The sequence below is a fragment of the Herpailurus yagouaroundi genome, unplaced genomic scaffold, assembly GCF_014898765.1.
Source record: "Herpailurus yagouaroundi ecotype Mexico unplaced genomic scaffold, PumYag 410, whole genome shotgun sequence".
Lineage (NCBI taxonomy): Eukaryota > Metazoa > Chordata > Mammalia > Carnivora > Felidae > Herpailurus > Herpailurus yagouaroundi.
This window is the reverse complement of record NW_024412627.1, coordinates 2,261,692-2,280,490: the sequence shown is the minus strand read 5'-3', so window position 1 is coordinate 2,280,490 and position 18,799 is coordinate 2,261,692. Positions and strand designations below refer to the sequence as shown.

Sequence of the window (18,799 nt, the reverse complement as noted above, 5' to 3'; positions counted from 1 at the left end):
TTTTCTTCCTTTCTTTTTTAATGTTTAATTATTATTGAGAGACAGAGAGGGACACAGCATGAGCAGGGGAGGGGCAGAGAGAGAGGGAGACACAGAATCCGAAGCAGGCTCCAGGCTCCGAGCTGTCAGCACAGAGCCCGACGCGGGGCTCGAACTCACGGACCGCGAGATCGTGACCTGAGCCGAAGTCAGACGCTTAACGGACTGAGCCACCCAGGCGCCCCACGGAGGGGCCTTTTCTATGGCTGGACTCTTCTTGGGTTGTATCGGACAGACGCCCGCTCCTTGGGCTCAAGTGGGTTTAGTGCCGCTCCCTGGAGTGGATCCTTCTTATAAGTTCTATCTCTCCACCGTGATTAAAAGTGGGGCCTCCATAGGATAGTTACGGCACCCTGGGTGGAATCCTGGATCCACCACGTATTATCTTTGTGCATTGGAAGGGGTCAGGTACGTAACCTCGCTGGGCCTCAGTTTCTTCATCTGATAAATGGGAACAAAAACAGTAGCTCCTTTGTGTGGTTTCGAGAAGTAGGTAAGGAAGTGTGCCTCTGGAGACTGACGGCAGGGCGTGGCACATAGGAAGTGCTCAGTGAGTGTTTGCTTTTGTTATTTTCTGTCACCAGGCGCTGTGGGCTTCTCTGTCCTCCCTTACCTTCTGGATGGGAAGGCGGAGGACTCGGGTTCCAGCTTCGGCTCAGTATCCGACTCGTGACAGAACTCAGGCAACGCATGAGCCCTCCCTGGGCCTCTGTTTCTGCATCTGGAAACCGGGGGGCAGTGGGCTCCACCTTCTTACGCCCCCTCCTCCACCTCTGGCTGAATTTGGGTAATTCTGTGCGGAGGGCAGAGAGGGAACCCCGGGTCGAGACGACCGTGGGCCGTGATCGCCGTGTCAGCCGCCGTGTGCTTTTAAATGTCTCTTTCAGAACGTGATTTTGTCCTGTCAAAACAGGACAGCTCATGGATTCCTGGTGGTAAAAAAAAAAGGGGGGGCAGTAATAACACCGAGGTATTAGGAAAAGCAGATTCGCTTTAACCAAATCCGACAGATGGGAAGCCATAAAAAAATCACGATCTCCTGAATTTATCAAGCTCCCTTGAAAGATGATGATGATAATTGTGAATTGTGACCACTTAACGGAGTGCTTGCCATGCGCCAGTGTCTCACACGTGTGGTCCCGTCGGGTCCCCAACTATGTGGCAGGCAACCGGTAGCCGCTGTAACAAATAAACGTGGAGACGCCTGTGGGTCAGCATAGTAGCAATTTCGTGTTTGCTCATGTAACATTTCAGTACCAGGCGATCCGCGGATGGCGGCTCTCCTCCACCCAGTGATCGGGGGACCAGGAAATCTTCCTATTGTGGCTCCAAGCTCCCCAGGATCTTGGAGCCTTTTATATCGGGGTGGCAGAGGAGAGAGAAGACACATCCGCTTTTTTATTTTGTATTCTCAGGTTAGTTCACATCCCGTGTCGTCTTTGGATCCGGGAGTAGAATTCAGTGATTCATCACTTACGTATGATACCCAAGTGCTCATCCCAACAAGGGCCCTCCTCAGTGCCCATCACCCACTTCCCCCACCCCCGTCAACCCTCAGTTTGTTCTCTGTGTTTAAGAAGTCTCTTATGGTTTGCCTCCCTCTCTGTTTTTATCTCATTTTTTCCTTCCCTTCCTCTATGATCATCTGTTAGGTTTCTCAGATTCCACAGATGAGCGAAATCATGTGAATATCTGTCTTTCTCTGGCGAATTTCGCTTAGCATAATACGCTCTAGTTCCCCCCGTGTTGTGGCAAAGGGCAAGATTTCATTCTTTTTGATTGCCAAGTAATACTCCATTGCATATACAAACCACATCTTCTTAACCCATTCATCAGTTGATGGACATTTGGGCTCTTTCCATACTTTGGCTGTTGTCGATAGTGCTGCTGTGAACATTGGGGTGCATGTGCCCCTTTGAATCAGCATTTCTGTATCCTTTGGATAAATTTCTAATAGCGCAATTGCCGGGTCGTAGGGTAGTTCCGTTTCTAATTTTCTGAGGAGGCTCCATGCTGTGTTTCAGAGCGGCTGCACCAGTTTGCATTCCCACCAACAGTCCAGGAGGGTTCCCGTTTCTCCACATCCTCGCCAGCATCTGTTGTTCCCGGAGTTGTTAATTTTAGCCACTCTGACCGGTGTGAGGTGGTGTCTCAGTGTGGTTTTGATTTCTATTTCCCTGATGATGAGCGAGGTTGAGCATCTTTTCGTGTGTCTGTTGGCCATCTGGATATCTTCTTTGGAGAAGTGTCTATTCATGTCTTCTGCCCATTTCTTCACTGGATTCTTTGTGTTTCGGGTGTGGGGTTTGGGAAGTTCTCTATAGATTTTGGATACTAACCCTTTATCCGATAGGCCATTTTCAACTGTCTTCTCCCCTTCTGTCAGTTGCCTTTTAGTTTCGTTGATTGTTTCCTTTGCTGAAGGCACATCCACTTTTTTTAAAAAAATTTTTTAATGTTTATTCAGTTTTTTGAGAGACAGAGGCAGAGCGTGAGTGGGGGAGGGGCAGAGAGAGAGAGAGAGAGAGAGAGAGAGGGAGACACAGAATCCGCAGCAGGCTCCGGGCTCCGAGCCGTCGGCACAGAGCCCGACGCGGGTTCTCGAACTCACGAGCCTCGAGATCATGACCTGAACTGAAGCCGGAAGCTTCACCGACCGAGCCACCCGGGCGCCCCAGGCACAGCCACTTCTTTTTTTTTTTTTTTTTTAATAAAATTTTTTTTTTTCAACGTTTATTTATTTTTGGGACAGAGAGAGACAGAGCATGAACGGGCGAGGGGCAGAGAGAGAGGGAGACACAGAATCGGAAACAGGCTCCAGGCTCTGAGCCATCAGCCCAGAGCCCGACGCGGGGCTCGAACTCACGGACCGCGAGATCGTGACCTGGCTGAAGTCGGACGCTTAACCGACTGCGCCACCCAGGCGCCCCCACAGCCACTTCTTAAAGCCCTCTCCAGGAAGGGCCACAGGCCTCTCACACTTTACAGGCAGAACCAGTCACAAGGCCCCACCAGAATGCAGGGGGTGCTGGGAAGTATTGTGCCTGGCTGGGCGGCCACTTCCCAGCAGTCACCCCGCACTACGGAAGGAGGAGCACAACTTTTAGCGGATAAGCTAGCTGCTGCTGTCACACCTTATGTGGTCGCGGTGACAATCATACCCATTTTACGGATGAGGAAACCAAGACCCAGGGAGTCTGGGTTGGGTCACGGATCCTTCATCTCAGGGTTCTGTGAACGCAGAGCTCCGACACGTAGCCACTGCCGTAGTCATCGCAGATAAGCATTGAGGTTTTCTGGCCGTAGAACTCCATAGAACAATTTTTTCCCCCTACGGTTTGCCCACGGCGCCTGAAATGCCCGAGCAAGGCTCCCGTCTGGAGGCCGCGGTAGAGAGGTCATGATGCCAGGCGGGATTTTAGCCTCCGGTATTTTATCCACTTGGAGGAGTGATTATCCCCAGAAAGTTGACCCTCGGTTTGGACTCCCGCCAGAAATCAAGGCACGGTACCATCTGTAAGAGATACATAAATCAAAATATCATCAGCAGATAAGTGCGCACCATCTGCTGCCCTGTCGGTTGAACGGGCAGAGGCCTCTGGAGAATTCCAAGGAAGCGCTTGCCAAGACTCCGCTGCCACAGCCGGGAGAGCGAGAGAGAAGCTTCGCGCAGGATCTGCCGGCATTTTTCTTTATCGTCTGATTCCGGAGTTGAATTCCTCGAATCCAGCCAGCGAAGGTGTGTGAACTTTTGCCCTTGCCCAACGGTGAAAATGATTTCGCATCGGCCGCGGTTGCCGGGACCAGCCTTTCTTAGCCCTCCTCGCCAGCGGAAGGCGCCGACCGTAGAGGAAACTGCGCACGCGTCTCCACGAGGCCGGGCTCCCCGGAGCCTGGGTCTCGGAACCAAACTCAGCACCAGCCACGTTTGGGTCCTGTTGGCTGGGCACCCGGGGACGCGCTCACTTCCTGGTGGCCGCTGATTTCTCCCTCCTCTTTGGAGGGCCTCTGGGAACCTCCCGTGCGGAAGGGTGGAGTTTTCTAGAAGCTGCTTTTTCGGCTAAGAGGCGGTCGTGGCCAAATGGGGAGGCTCTGCCGAGCCGTCTCAGTTTGAATCCTGGCTCCACCCCTGGCTGTGTGAACTTAGACAAGATACTCAGGCTTCCTGGGCCTCAGTTTCTTCATCAGCGAAACGGGAATGGTAGTTTGTACAGAACTCTGGGCCTGGCCCAGAGCCCGTGCACGGTTTATGTCAGCAGATACTTGCTGGCCGGCTTTGTGAGGCCAGTGTGACTGCCCCTCTCTCACTGGTCCCTCACCATGTCACCCAGGCTGATGCCTCTCCCTACCCTGCGCTCCACAGAAACCTCAGCACACCATCTGGTGGGGTATGGAATTAAGTCACGATCCTCAGACCCAGGAACCGGGGACCCAGCCAAGGACGCTGGTCTCCCCAAGCACCCATCTCACTTGCTGCCCGTTTTCCGCTGCCTGCCGGACCTGGACTCCCGCGTGTTCGTGCCAAGGGCAGCTTGGCCGACCCTCAGTGCCCCACGTACCTTCTGCCAGCCTCGGGCATCTGCTTCTGGCCACGTCCCTGGATTCCGCCTGTGCCCTGCCAGCTTACCTCCACCTGCTCAGGGTGAGGTTGCACCATCACAGCCCCCCTGCTCCTGGCTCGGGAAGGCTTCCCGGGTCTCCTTGGGAAGAGCGCAATGTGTCTCCGACCGGCGATCCAGGGAGGGAATGAAAACTCAAAAATAGCTCTCATTACAGAGCCAAGCACAGGCCAGGCGTTTCGTGCACTCTCCTGTTTTGTTTTGCTTTTTGCTTGTGCAAGCCTAGAAGGCAGCTGCCTGATGGCTTCCATCCGGCAGGTGAGGAAGTTTAAGTCGCTCTCTGCGGTCACACGGCTAAGGAGAGGCAGAGGAGGGATTTGAACTCATGTCTCCCGAGCCCAGATACCTCCACTGGCTTGAAGAGCACCCCTTTGCAAGGAGGGAGGCCTGCAATCCGCGATGAATAACAGTGGGGGTGTGGATGGCCACACACGAAGCTGGTCTTTCCCCGTTACCTCGTTTGGCCCTCAGACAACCCCTTGAGGTGGGAACGATCATCCTTTACCGGCAACCAGCCCCCCCCCCCAAATAAATAAATAAAATCTATCATTCCCCCGCAGACCCACAGCAGGCAGATGGCAGGGCTGGGATTTGAACTCAGGTCTGCGTGAAGTCAGAGCCCAGGCTTTTTTGCCCTGCCGGCCTCCACAGCCACACGCCAGCTTTTCTCCCAAGTAGACGGGACCCAGAGGAAGGACCTCAGGTTGGATTCCTGGCAGCAGGTGCGAGTCGTGAGCCAGAGCGGAGGCAGCTGTGACCTGGCCGGTTGCGTCCGGGGTGGATTCCTGGAAGCGTCGTTTCTGCTGGGGACGTGTGCCAGGTGCTCTGGTTGGTGTGGGAGCGACGTGCCCGCTGACCTGTCTTTAGCTCAGCCGGGTCTCTGCAGGCACTGGGTCAGAGGCAGTCAGCAGTGAGGGCAGGTCAGGGCCTCTTGGGTTTTACGTCTCGTTCCCACGCTGCAGAAAGCCACCAGCCCCACAAGGTGATGTCACAGAGTCTAGGAAGGAACGACCTTTCCTGTGTCTTTTCTGAGCAAGGGAGCAAACCCTTCAAAAAGCCATTTAGACACAACTTCTGGGATCTGTTTCAAGATAACCCCGTGCGGGGGCCGGGGGGGGGGGCGGTGGGGCGCTGCCACAGGCATAGAGAGACAAGACTGGCCGTGGAGTGACAGTTTCCAAGCTGCCGGGGGGCCATGGAGCTCCTTGCGCTAATCTCTCTGCTTTTGTAAAAGTTGGGACTTTCCCCCATAACGAAATAGTTAAAAAGGACATTTCAGAGACACTGTTGATTTGCCTGAGCGCGAAAATCTCGTCTGGCTGTGGGATGTTCTGTTCTGGACAAGTCCGTCCCTTGTGTGGTGGAAAGAGCTTTGGAAAGACACACACCTGAGCCCCGATCTTGATTCTGACGCTTCCTGGCTGTGTAACCGTGGGTAGGTTGCTTTTCCTCATCTGTAAAATGGGGGTGGGTACTGACCTCGTCCAGTTGTGATGCGTGGCAAGTTCTTAGCGTGGTGCTTACTCTGGGCTCTCCTGGATCTTGGGCAACATGACGCGCCCTAGCTTCCACCTGCTGGTGGGGAGATCTGCCATTTACAGCCCCAGAAGGGACCGAACCAGAGGGGGCCCCTGCTGTGCCCGGGGTAGAGTGAGACGATATAACGGGAGACACTGTGATAAAATGCTGGAAATTCAGAGCAGGGAGACATGTCCTTGGGATGGGGCAGGTGGTCGGTGAGCAAGGCAGGCTTCTTGGCTGGGGTGTAGGGTGGGCATTGAGCTGGATCCCCAAGGCTGGGGATGGCTCAGACATGGAGAAATGGAAGGAGACAAGATGTTGAGATGGAGAGGTGGGAAAAGGGAAGGATGTAAATCGGAGCCCTAGGGCACAAAGCAGCAGAAGAGGAGGACAGGGGACAGGAAGTGTGACAGGGTCACGTCCAAGTGATCCTCAGGTGTCCACGCCTCCTGCATCATGGTGCGTGTGACGCTGGGTATGGCTGCGCAACGGGGCCTCTTCCCTCGATAGTGAAGACGCCTCCTTTCTGTTTGCCTCTTCCGTCTTCGCTTGGCCCCGAGACACTCCAGCGCTCAGTTTCCGGTCTCACCTTTGCCCACCTGTAGGATTCTGCAGACTGGAATCCCCCACTTGGGGTAATTCTTGCTAAAGGCAGCTTACGAAGTGCTTTTCATTTATTCGTGTATCCACAGTCGTATCTGGAGCACCTGTTACTGTCCCAGGCTTTGGGGACACAGCCGTGAGTGAGACGTGGTCACAGGAGCTTCGGATTGTTGCAGAGCGTTGTCTGAGCGTTATTCAGAAGAGCTAAGGAATGCCCTTCTTTGGTGCAGGGATTTTGAATGGCTGATGTATACGCTTTAGTATAAGAACAGGAGACCCACAAGGGTGGGGGTTTATCTGTCGGTTCACTGCTGTGCCCCCAGTGCCTGGCACGTAGGCGCCCAGTAATTGTTGGTTGAATACAATTGCGTGAATACAGAGCACTGATATTGGGAATCCAAGAGAAGAATGTTTTTAGGGCTCAAAACTAATTCAGACACCTCCCTAAATCACTGCTTGATGTGATTTGGATTCCTAAGATTCAGAGAGAGAGAGAGAGAGAGAGAGAGTTAAGGAAGGGGGAGATGGAGAGAGTATTTTGCATTAATGCATTATTTCAAGGCTTGGAGCCTCCAGCCTGGTCCAGAATATGGTCAAGCCCACCGTCCACATGTATCTGCACCTGAGTAGCACCCACAGCAGAAAAGTCCATCATACATCCCGTAGAGAACACAGATGGTAAACAAATGCATCCACAAGATCATTTCAGATAGTGACTGTGGTGATCGTAGACGTCTGTCCTCTGACCCCTCTGTGCCGGGGGAGACTGCCCTGTGCGGACAGAATGGCCGGGACCCCCGCGCCCTCTGGGTTCTCCGTAGTTCTGGCCAGTGGGAGGTGCCGGTAGGAAATCCGAGGGTAGAAGGAGAGAAAGGTTGGGGTATGTCCCCCTCTCTCCTGCCTCACTCTCTCCCTGTTGAAGTTTTGACTGTGGCTTTGCTCCTCTAAAGCGTGGCTCTCAAAACGCAGCTCCCAGGGGGCACCTGACTGGCTCAGATGGTTGGGCGTCCGACTTTGGCTCAGGTCATGAGCTCACAGTTCATGAGTTCATGATCTCGCGGTTCGTGGGTTCGAGCCCCGCGTCGGGCTCTGTGCTGACAGCTCGGGGCCTGGAGCCTGCTTCCGATTCTGTGTCTCCCTCTCTCTCTGCCCCTCCCCCGCTTGCGCTCTGTCTCTCAAAAATAAATAAACGTTAAAAAAATTTTTAATGAAAAAAAAAAACAACAACCGCGGTTCCTAGACCAGCAGCATCAGCAGCGCCTGGGAACTTGTTAGAAATGCAGATTCTTGGGCCCCTGCCCAGATGTTGGCTTCAGGGTGGCTGGGCTCCTAGTGCCAACTCCTCCTGGGCGGCTTCCTCTTCCGCAAGCTCCTTTTCCTTGCCTGCCCCTCTGAGCAGGGAAGTGAGGGCTCGCCACAGTTCTAGCCCCTCACCCCATCCGCATTTCTGCGAACAGTGCCTTCACTCAGCTGTCTTCAGTGAGCCTTCCAGGGAGCCGTCTGTTTCCTGCCAGAGCCCCGACTTGGTCCAGATGGCCAGGAGGTCACTTCTGACGGGGCACACCCTCTCTAGGTCACCCGCCGGCTTGCCTCAGTCACTGCCAGCCGTTGAGATCTCATGGGTTGGCCACCCTTGCGCTGGGGCTGGGTACCAAGTCTCACCTGTTCGCCACCTGCCTCAGGGCAAGGTGCAGTGATGAGGACACCACACAGGATGTTCCCTCTGGAGGCTGTGGTGGGTATGAACACACGTTCTTGCTTCGTACAAGCAGGGAATCTCCCGTGACTTTCTTCCACTAGCCTAACGGGACTGAGCTTTTCCAGGGAGAGATTCAGACCCCACGTAAACTGAGACTCCCCGCCAGCCCCTGGGGCAGGGGAAGTTTTCAGAACTTTTGGGAGAAACTTCTAGTTTCTTCCTGCCCCTCTTCTCCCCACGGCTGATGGTTTCCTGGCCCCATGGGGGCTGTGGGATCCTCACTGGGGTGCAGATTTGGGTTAATCCTGTGACCCCTGACCTTGATTGATGTTCAGCTCTCCCAGATTGGTTTCCTGGAAGGTCCTGACATCTCCTTGGGGGGCCATGGACATTCTTTAGCGTGTGGGTCCACCCAATACTTTCCCTCTACACAAATTCCTCCTTTCTGTCCCCTCTGTGAACTGGGCAGCATTACCCTCCGGGTGGGCCTGTGGGAGCACAGTGGATCTTCAGGGAACTCTCCTTCCTGGGGAGGAGAAACTCTCTTTCACCTTCTCGATTCTTAGTAGCTCACCGTGCGCCAAAGGGAATAGAATGGGAGGTAGTGGTTGGAGAAAGGGCTCTTCAAGGCGCAAGGATGAGGCAGTTACCAGACAATGCCCATGAACTTGGGGGAAACAACGGACAATGCAGGGCCACACCCCGGACACGGAGTCATGGGGGAACCTGTACAGCCCTGCGGCTGCCACTTGGCAGTGTGGACTCCTGCCCACTGAACCACCTGGTGGGTGGCACCAACCCTTTCGGATCCACCCTGTTACAGGCACTATAGACACAGTAGCTTTGGTGGTTTCCACTCTTTATTAGTCAGGAAACCGAGGCAGCAGGAGGTTGATGTTGAGTCACACAGTAAGTAAGTGATGGAGCCAGGCTGAACCCAGGCTGGTCTGGCTCTCGAGCCCCTGCTCTGAGCCCCACTCCTCGCCTCTACCCGCCACGATGGTGTCTGTGCATCCGTCTGGTCTCCTCTCCGTTAGACTGCAGAGGCCATGCCCCATGTGAGCTACATGATGATGATGGTCATGATGACAGCCACCGTTTCCTAAGCACCCACTCTGTTCTAGGCATCGTGTCTGACCTCTGTGCCCCTGTCAAGTCTTTACAACAGCCTTACAGGCGCTGTACCCATTAGACAGTCAAGGAAATCAAGGCCCAGAAAGACTGGGGACTCGTGTGGCGGGACACGTCAGGGCCAGGATGTGAACCCAGCTCTGCTGATTCCAGAACCCAGACTCTTGGCCATTCTGCTGTCCTGCCCTATCCCAAGCTGTTGCTTGAAGGAGGGTCCATTGTGATAGCACGGGCCGTCACTAAGATGGCTGACTATGGTTCTTCTAATGTTGAGAATAGATTTTGTTTTAATTGGAGTGTAAGTTTCAGCCGAGCTACATGTTGGAATCACCCAGGGAACTTTTAAAACCCCACTGAAGTTTAGGTCACACACTGGTCAATTAAACCAGGGTCTCCGTGAGTGGGACTTGGGCTTCCCAGTGCTGAGAACCACTTAAATTGGTTCTTCCAGCTTTCTTGGTCCTTCCCAGCTTTCTTGTTCCACAGTTCACAGAAGATACACTGCCATCAGGTGGCAATAACATGCCACAGCTCCGTGATCTAATTGACAAGCCTCAGTCTGAAGAGATGAAGTGTACTTATCTTTAGTTTTATACCCCAATTAAATCCCTTAGTGAAACGTATCAACTTACTGATAATTGGCAAAGATGTTTTAAAAGCTACTTCTAACAGCGTTAAGGCAATATGGTACAGTTTGATATCTTTCTCACAAATGGTTAGCTAATTTTTATCATGGAGACCAAGGGTTTGGAGAAAAAACTTCCTTCCGTGTTTGGATTTCAGTTATTCGACTTGTTGACCATTGAAAGATCCAGTCTTCCTTATGTCACTACTATGATTTTTCCTTAACCTGCAGCATTGCCCTGCACAGGCAGTGTGGGCCAAGTTTGGCCATCTCTGCTCAAACATCTTCTGTTCAGTATTGTCCACGTAAGCAGAAATGGAAGTGTGAGAGCCATTGTATTTGGCCTCTGGTGGATCTTCCTGGTCTGCACTCGGGTATGTTCTCAGGGGATTCCTTTCAGGATCTGATGGCTCTGCACAGTGGGAATGGCTAGCGGCAGTAGGGAATTCTGACAGACTGAGTTGGACTAGAGAGCTAGAAAGACTTTAGGGCATGGAGTTTGGAGTCTACCTGGTCCTGAGCAAATCACTGGTGTGGTCCTGAGCAAATCACTGAAAACCCAGAGCCTTGGTTTGCTTGGGGCACTCTCTGGGTCACATCATTGCAGGTTATTCCAACAAACTAGGAATAGGAAGAGTATTCTCAGCTTGACAAAGATTATGAAAAAGCTACAGCGAACATCATGCTTACTGGGACAAGAGTGAATGCTTTCCCCCTAAGATCAGGAACAAGACAAGGACATTTGCTTCTGCCACTTCTTTTCAACATTACGCTGGAGGTTTTAGCCAGAGCAGTTAGGCAAGAAAAAGAAATAAAAGACATTGAGATTGGAAAAGACGAAGTCAAACTATTTGTATTTGTGGATGGCATGATCTTGTTTGGAGTAAATCCTAAGAATCCACTAAAAACCATTAGAATTTATAAACGTATTCAGCAAGATTACGTACAAGGTACGTACACAGGTACAAGGTACCTGTGTACAAGGTCGATACACAGAAATTAATCTTATTTTTATACGCTAGAAGGGAACAATCTGAAAATGAAATTAAGAAAACAATTCCATGTACAATAGCACCAAAAAGAATAAAATTCTTAGGAATAAATCTAACAAAAGAAGTGCAAAACTTATGTGCAACAAACTACAGAACATTATGGAAAGAAATTAAAGGAGATCTAAATAAATGGAAAGGCATCCCATTTTCATGGACTGGAAGACTTAGTATTATTAAGGTGGCAATATTCCCCAAATTGATCTACAGATTCAGTGCAACCCATGTTAAAGTTTCAACTGGCTCTTTTCTCAGAAATTGACAAGTTGATTCTAAAATTCACATGGAAATGCAAGAGGTTCAGAATAGCCAAAATCATCTTAAAAATGAAAAGCAAAGTTGGAGGGCTCACTCCATTTCAAAACTTACTATAAAGCTACAGTAATCAAAAACAGTGTGGTACCAGGAAGAAGGATAGACATATAGATCGATGGAATAGAATTGAGAGAACAAAATAAACCCTTCCATTCACAGCCAGTTAATTTTTGACAAGAGTGTCAAGAGAGTCCAATGGGGAAAGAATAGCCTTTCAAATGGGGCCGGGACAATAGGACGTCCACACAGAAAAGAATGGAGTCAGACACCTTTGTATACCATATGCATAAGTCAATGTCCAATAGATGACCTAAAGGTAATGGTTAAAGTGATACAACTCTTGGAAGAAAGAAGAGTAAACCTTCATGGTGTTGGGCTAGGCAAAGCCTTCTGAGATATGACACAAAAGCAGAAGCAACAAAAGATATATTGGACTTCATCAACATCAAAGGGCACCGTCGAGAAAGTAGAAATGCTGAATGGGACCAAATATTTGCAGTCAGATATCTGACGAGGTACTTGTATGGGGAATATATAAAGAACTCTTACAACTCAATAAAATGACAAAATAATCCAGTTGAAATGGGCAAAGGATCTGAATAAACATTTCTCTGAAGATGAAATGAAAATGGCCAATAAGCACGTGGAAAGATGCTCAACATCACTAGTTCTTAGGGACGTGCAAATCAAAACCACAAGGAGATACTACTTTCCACCTGCAAGGATGCCTATACTAATGGTAATAATAAAAATGACACAATAACAAGTGTTGACGAAGATGTGGAGAAATTGGAACATTGCTCGTACATTGCTAGTGGGACTGTAAAATGTTGCTCCTCCTTTGGAAAACAGTCTAGTGGTTCCCCAAAAGGTTAAACATAGAGTTACCAGGATTTCCACCCCTACGTATATACCTAAGAGAAACGAAAACTTGCCCACACAAAATCTTGTCCATCAATGTTCATCCATAGCCAAAAAGCGGACACAAACCCAAAGCCCGATAACCAATGAGGGGATAAATACGATGGGTTGTAGCCACACCATGGAATATTATTCAACCACAAAAAAGGAACAAAGTAGTGATACACGCTACAACGTGGATGAACTTTGAAGACATCACGCGTTGAAAACAGTGAAGGAAGCCAGATACAAAAGGCCACATATTGTATGATTCCATTTATGTGAAATGTCCAGAAGAGGCAAATCTGTAGAGAAGGAAAATACATCAGTGGTTGCCCCGTGCCGGGAGGATTGGGGGAAAGGGGGATTGCTTGGTAATAGGTAATGGCGTTTTTTTTGGGGGGGGTGATGAATATGTCCTAAAGTTGATTGTGGTGATGGTCACACAATCTTGCGAATATAGTAGGAATACACTAAAAACCTTTACTTTTTATTTATTAAAAATTTTTAAATGTTTATTTACTTTTGAGAGAGGGAGACAGAGGCATGAGCAGGGGAGGGGCAGAGAGAGAGGGAGACACAGAATCCGAAGCAGGCTTCAGGCTCCGAGCTCTCAGCATAGAGCCCGACATGGGGCTCGAACTCACGAGCCATGAGATCATGACCTGAGCTGAAGTCGGAGGTTTAACCGACTGAGCCACCCAGGCGCCCCTAAAAACCTTTAAACTGTTACTTTAAACTGGTGAACTGGGGTGCCTGGGTGGCTCAGTCGGTTAAGCAGCCAACTCTTGGTTTTGGCTCAGGTCACCATCTGGCGGCCCATGAGTTTGAGCCCCGCATCGGGCTCTGTGCTCACATTACAGAGCCTGCTTGGGATTCTCTCTCTCTCTCTCTCTCTCTCTCTCTCCCTACTCGCATGCCCTCACTCTCTCTCTCTCAAATAAAAAAATCAGAAGAGAAAGATAAACTTCTAGGTGACGAAAAATTTTAACATTTAATGTTAATGTATTTGTCTTTAACCGATGCAATTGCAAAAATACAATTTTTAATTTAATTTAATTTCTTTATGTAGGAAGGAGCCCAACAGGCCAAAATGCCTAGGACCCACAAGGTCTGAACGTGGCCCTGGGTGGCATCAGTGTGCATTTGACCACTAAAGGCTTCTCTCTCCAGATTTTGAGAAAACCATAGAACATTAAAGAAAGCATGAAACAATTCATTCAGATCTGTCCGTTCTGGCTTGCCACTGTTGTCTCTCTCTTTTTTTTTACCCTCACTTGCAGTTGTTGGCTGTCAACAAACATCTCTTTCCATGGGTTCTAATCTTGGTACCTCTGGCTCGCTATGTGGCCCCGGTTGTTCCCTCTGTGGCTCCGAGTCTTAGTGTCTTCATCTGTGAAGGGAAGCGGGGCCCCAGAGCCTGAGGGAGGAAACAAGCATGACAGAACCACAAGAGTGCCGTTCAGCCACCTGTGGCCTCATGAATCTTTGGAAGGGGTGACGTCAATAAGGCAGGAATCCACTCCTTAGCTTGGCACTCAAGACCCTTTGTGATCTGGCCCCCGCCTTCCTTCTCAGCCTCAAGTGCCAGCACACCCTTTATTTATATGGAGCTGGGAGGACGTTCAGGATCCCACAGGGGCTTCCAGGGACCTTCTTAGAGAAGAATTCACAAGCGTCAAGCAGACACATGAGTTGAGAACGCCGGAAGCTTCCAGATCTTTTTTGCCCCCCAACCCACGTTCGTTCCATTTGGACACAAAAATCTGTATCCTTAAAATCTGTATCCAGTAAAATCCTTAAACCAGGGGTTACAAGCAGACCCTAAAGGTCAGCCAATCCAGTGCCCCCAGGGGCCGGCTGGGTGGCCTCAGTGAGGCAGGGACGGGCAGGGACTGTGGCCGACTCCAAGGCTCGTCCGCTGTCTGAAGGGGGCAGCATCCGGCCCGTGTGATTGTGGCTGTGTGCCCTGGGGGCCCAGCACGGCCGGGGTTTCTGAGTGTTCATCTGGGCTCGCAAGGCAACATTTTCCCTATGCTGGGATCCTGTGTGGGCCGCACAAAATGCGTCTGTGGGTGGGGGTCCAGCCTGCGCCACCTTTGTGACCAAGGGGCTGGAGGCTGGGTCGTGTGTCCTCAGTGGTCAGCACAGTGCCCAGCATCGAGGAGGCCCCGGAAGAGACTGAAAATTTGCGGTTTCTTATAGGCATAAGGTTTGGGTGTAAGGCTTTCGCTCATTTGTTCATCCGTTGGTTTGTTCATCCATTCATATATTCCTTCAGCAAATATTTAGTTTATAATGTGCTCACTATGTACCAGACGCTGTGTTAGGTGATAGGGGCCCATCCGGAAGAGAGATGGGCGGACAGGGGAGGGAACCTCTGGAATATTGAATAGATTAGCTAGGAAAGGCCTCCCTGAGCAGGTAACATGTGGGGAAAGTGGTAAAAAAGAGGAAAAGTAAACCATTCAGCTCTCTGAGGGAAAAATGCTCCACGTAGAAGTGGCAGCATGTGCAAAGGCCCTGAGGCGGGGAGGGGGGGGTTCCCGGCACATTTCAAGATCAGCAAGGAGGCTGATGTGGCTGGAGTGGGGTGAGTGAGGGGGAAGCCTGTAGGAGACGAGGTCGGGGAGGTGATGGCAGGACAGATCGCACAGGGCCTGGTTGGCCGCACTGAGGACTTGGGTTCTGACCCTGAGTGAACTGGGAACCACGGGAGGCTTCTGAACAAAGGGACATGATCCGTCTGTGTGAATAAGGACAGAAACAGAGAGACCCAAGCAAGGGCTGTTGCCACAGCCCAAAGGCTGTGGGCAATGGTGGCTGGAGCAGCGGAGGGGGTGAGAAGCGGTCGGATTCTAGGTATACCTCCAAGCCAGAGCCACAGACCAGATGTGGAGATGTGAGAGCAAGAGAGAAGTCAAGGTTGACGCTGCAGTTCTGGCCCGGGCACGTGGGAGGCCAGAGTTGCCGTTTCCCGAGCGGGGGGCGGGGGTACACGAGGATGTGGGGCACGCCCTCGTGGCGCTGACAACTTGTGGGCCATCGTCCAAGAGTCACACGCAAGAGGTAGAACTGTCGGGTGACCGGATGTCCCACAGGGGAAGACCAAGGTGCCGTGAGAGCTTAGAACAGGGAAAGTATGTCCCCGGCAGGGGGGACGGCACGTGTGGAGGCCTCGTGGTGGAGGGAGCCTGAGGAGTGTCGGGGGCCGAGTTCAGGGGTCCCCGTGAAGGAACTTGGGCTTCATTCTTCAGGAAGTCATCAGAGGGTTTTGAGCGGGAGAGAGAGGGGGGGGGAGTGTGTGTGTGTGTGTGTGTGTGTGTGCGCGTGTGTGAGATGTGGTCAGAACTGTGTGGCTCCAAAGCATCCCTCTGGCGACAGCAGTGCGGAGGCCCAGGGAGCCCCGCGAGGGGCTGCCCTCATCCTGGTGGGTCTGGATGGGGTTGAGGCCACGGAGGGGGACTGAGGGCTCGGAGCAGGTGCCAGCGACTGGGCTGGATGGGTTGGATCAGGAGGTGAGAGCGGAGGCGGCCTCCCCGGGGCTGTTCAGCTGAGTTGGCAGCAAACATTCCTTGGGGACACTGACTTTCTGGGAATAAAGGTTAGAGACGCTCGGGTGCCACGCCCACTTGGCGACAGGGCTCAGGGAAGGGGAGAGGCGAAAGCCTGAAGCCCACGCTGCCTCTCACATTCTGAAAACCCTTCTTTTCTTTTCGAAGGTGAAACATGTCGCAGCTTCATTGACCTGGCCCCAGCATCGGAGAAGGGTAAGTGTGGCCCCCGCTCAGGTCTCAGGTGTGTGAGCCAAGTGCCCTGCAGAGACGCTTCCTGCCCAAGTGGCTTTCCAAAGCCCCATGAAAGCTTTTCCTGCCGCGCTCATGGGCGACGGCTCCCCAGAGGAGCCTGAATCCTGCAGCGCTGAGTTTCTTAAGCTGTTGGGAAGGGGACAGAGGCGGGGGGGGGGTATCATCCTGTCCCCACCCCCTGCCACCGCCGCACCACTCCCCTCCGCAAGCGGGGTGGCCCTGAGAGTCATTACACTTTCATCCTTCCAGGGCACAGCAGGACTTTGGGGAGGTAGGGACGGGTGTGCAGAAGTTGGGGTCAGGCTAGACCAGTGTTGGGGCACTGCCTTGAGCACAGAATTTGACCTCGGGGGCAGGAAGCCAGATGCCCTGTGTCTGTCATCTCAACAGGCGTGGGGAGGCCCCAGTCACTGTGCAGAGATGACTCTCTGGTGTGTGGGGCCCACGAACAGAGATTGTGCCCCCCGGTGATGCTCCGGTAGGATGGTCAGGGGCTGGCCATCCTGTGGGGTGAGCACAGCAGTCAGGATTAAGTTTAGCCACAGGAATGGTGATCCACAGTAGCTGGCTTTAAAGGACAAATGTGCCTTGCTTATATAAAAGTTTGGAAGTAGGCAATCCAGGGAGGCTCTGCCCCACGAAGCTCTCAGGATCCGGAACCTTGCTGCCTCTCTCCATCATCTCTGTGCCTTTGTCCTCATGGTCTCAGATGGCGGCTGGTGCTCCAGCGGTCACACCTGCCTTCTGGGCAGCCACTTAGAAGGGCGCAAAGGAGGAAGGGCAAAGCTTGCTGGTCAATTCCAAGGTTTCTAGAAGCTGCCCGCAGCACCTGCTCATGTGTCCTTGGCCAGAACATGATCCCAGGGCCAGACTCAGCTGCAAAGGAAGCTGGGAAATGAGATCGCTATCCCGGCAACTGTGTGCTCAGTGAAGTCAGGGGTTTGGTTATTATGGAAGAGCAGGAGAATGGATGCTGGAGGGTTCGCTGCCGGAGGGACGTAGGGGTGCGGCCGCCTCCCCGCCTGCCCACCCCTGCCCAAGGAGGACGGCTGCCAGGAGAGGGGAGGGGTGCACGTGTCTTCAAGACAGCCTAGAGATGAGGAGAGGGCTCTGGTTCTGGGAGTCAGCGTGGGGAAACTGAGGCAGAAGGCCAGTGCTAGGAACTGTCCCAACAAGGGGGATCTCGGTGTGCCTGTCCGGGGCTCGTGGCCACTCGTGCCTCTTGCCGGTGGGGCTGGTGGCCCTGCAGCGTCTGGAGGTTCGGGGACTGGAGGGTCCGTCTCTGACCCATCCCTGCTGATGGCAGAGAGGGAGTGGGTGAGGGGGACCTATGTCACGGGGGCTGCTAATGTTCCTGTCTCACAGACACTGTCCCCTTGAAGACCTTCAACCAAGTGGCAGCTCATGAGACAGGGACCCTCAGGCCCAGGAAGAGGCCCCGACGCCCCGGCGGAGCAGCCTTTTGGCAGGGGGCACTTCCTCCTCCGTTTCCTCCTTGGCTTTCCCAGCGACTGTGCCCTATGTGGCCGCTACTCGTGGCCACCCCTGAAGTTCTGAGCTGAGCAACCGGGCCCCAGCTTCCAAACCGAGGTCAGGAGGGGCACCTGGGTGGTTCAGCCGGTTAAGCCTCCAATTCTTGGTTTCGGCTCAGGTCATAATCTCCTAATTGCAGAGCCACGTCGGGCTCTGCGCTGACACCATGGACCCGGTCATGCTGTCTCTCTCTCTTTCTCCGTCTCTCTCTGCCCCCCCTCCCCGCTTATGCTCTCCCTCTCTTTCAAAGTAAGTAAACTTAACCAAGAAAAGTTGAAACTGAGGTCCAGAAGCGCCAGGAATACTACTGGGTAATACGGAGCGGACGTTCGACGAGCGGTTCCTCCGCACCAGGTGCTTCCCAGGCGTTAACCAAGAAGCCTCCCCCCAACCTTGGGGGGCGCTGACAGACTCGCCCCACTTGACGGGTGAGGAATCGGAGCCTTAGAGGCATGAAGCCGCCTACATCTCACATCTGGGGCAGAGGCCACGCTTCGGGCCCCCCTGTGCTGTGGCATCTTGCAAGCCTGGCCCCGGGGGCGGCCCTCGAGAACGCCGAGCCAGTGATCCGCCAGAGGCCTGGGAGCTCTGGGCTCAACTGTGCTCCGCGTCCGGCTTCCGGGAAGCGCGGCCCGTGTGCGCGCACGTAAACGTGCGTGTGCGTGTCGGGTTGAGGGCGAGTGTACACGTGTGCGATCAGGTGGTCCCGTGAGTATTGCACACATGTGTCTCCTGTGTGGACACACACGCGCGCCGGTGGCTGAGCGTGTGAGTGTGAAAGGGCATGCGCTTGTGTGTCCAAGTGTGTATGCACGCGTGGGCACGTGTGGAGTGCATATACGCTTGTGTCCATGTGAGCATGTGCATATGTGTGTCTAAGTGTGAGCATACACGGGTATGTGTGTGCACGTGAGTGTCCATGTGAGCATGTGCATATGTGTGTCTAAGCGTGAGCA

General features: G+C 52.7%; 1 protein-coding gene across 1 annotated transcript in view; it reads left to right on the top strand.

Moving 5' to 3' along the window:
* The first annotated feature begins 16,227 nt into the window (after window positions 1–16,227).
* Window positions 16,228–18,799, top strand: part of GSG1L (GSG1 like) — a 133,578-nt gene continuing 131,006 nt past the window's right edge. Inside the window, exon 1 of the mRNA XM_040463628.1 lies at window positions 16,228–16,271. The gene's annotated coding sequence lies outside the window, so the exon portion shown is untranslated. The remainder of the gene's footprint in view (window positions 16,272–18,799) is intronic.